A 1,009-nucleotide genomic window follows, 5' to 3' on the forward strand; every position below is an offset into this window, starting at 1 on the left:
GCGCCCCGCCGCGGGGGCCCGGCTGCGGCTGCGGCGCGAGTCGGCCGGCCGCCCGCGCGGACCTGAGCCCGGCGGGAGCGCGCAGGCTCGGGCGCCGGGCCGGGAGACTCCGCGGCCGCTTCCGCGCAGCAGGGGCAGCTCCGGGGCGGGAGCAGAAGCGCGTTTACTGGCTCGAAGGACGCCCGTTCAGCGCAGGGCGAAGGCGTTACGCGCAGGAAAGGGGCGCTAGGATCACGACCCCTGCGCGCGCGCGCGCGTCCACACACACACACACACACACGAGGCTGACGGCCCACTGCCTGCGAAGGCTGGTGCCCCCCCCCCCCGCCTGTCCTTGCGCTTCAGCCCTAAGATTATTTTATCCAAACTTTTCCTGGGCCCACCCGTCCCGGGGGACAAGGGCTACTCCGACAGCGGGCGCCATTATTGTTATTGCTACTGCTATTCCGCCGTCGGTGGGAACGATGCCCTCTCCACTGATGGACTCTTCCGATTCCATCGCCCTGGGAGGCTTCTCGGGAGGCGAGCGCGTCGGAGAGGCCGCATTTGGGCAGAGCTGGCACGTCGGGGCGGCTGCGGGGTGGGGAGAAAGCGGGGCGCGGCTCCCGCGAAAGGAACGGCCAGGGGCTCCGCGCAAACTCCGAACCGGGCCTCTGGGGAGCGGTTCCGTTCTCCCGCTCCTGCGGGGCGAAGCCCAGCTTTTTAACCGTCATTAATACAGTTAATGATTCGAACCGCAAGAGACGAGGCGAGGAGTTCCTGAGGTGGGTGCTGCGGGGCCCCAGTCCATCAGCAACCCTTTGGCACAAAGGTGGCGCGGGCTGTCCGCCGGATCGTGTCCCCCGAGCGAGATGCCCGGCGCCTTGGCTGCGCCCCGGGGCAACCGCATTCTCCGCTGGGCCGACCGGCTTCGCATACCGCGCGGGGAGGGAAAAGCCGCCCCCTTCCCGTCCCCAGACCGCCCTGCAACCGGAGGCGCAGCCCGCCCCCCGCTCTTCCCGCACCAGCG

This window comes from Varanus komodoensis, unplaced genomic scaffold, assembly GCF_004798865.1.
Source record: "Varanus komodoensis strain SLA01 unplaced genomic scaffold, ASM479886v1 scaffold2, whole genome shotgun sequence".
Lineage (NCBI taxonomy): Eukaryota > Metazoa > Chordata > Lepidosauria > Squamata > Varanidae > Varanus > Varanus komodoensis.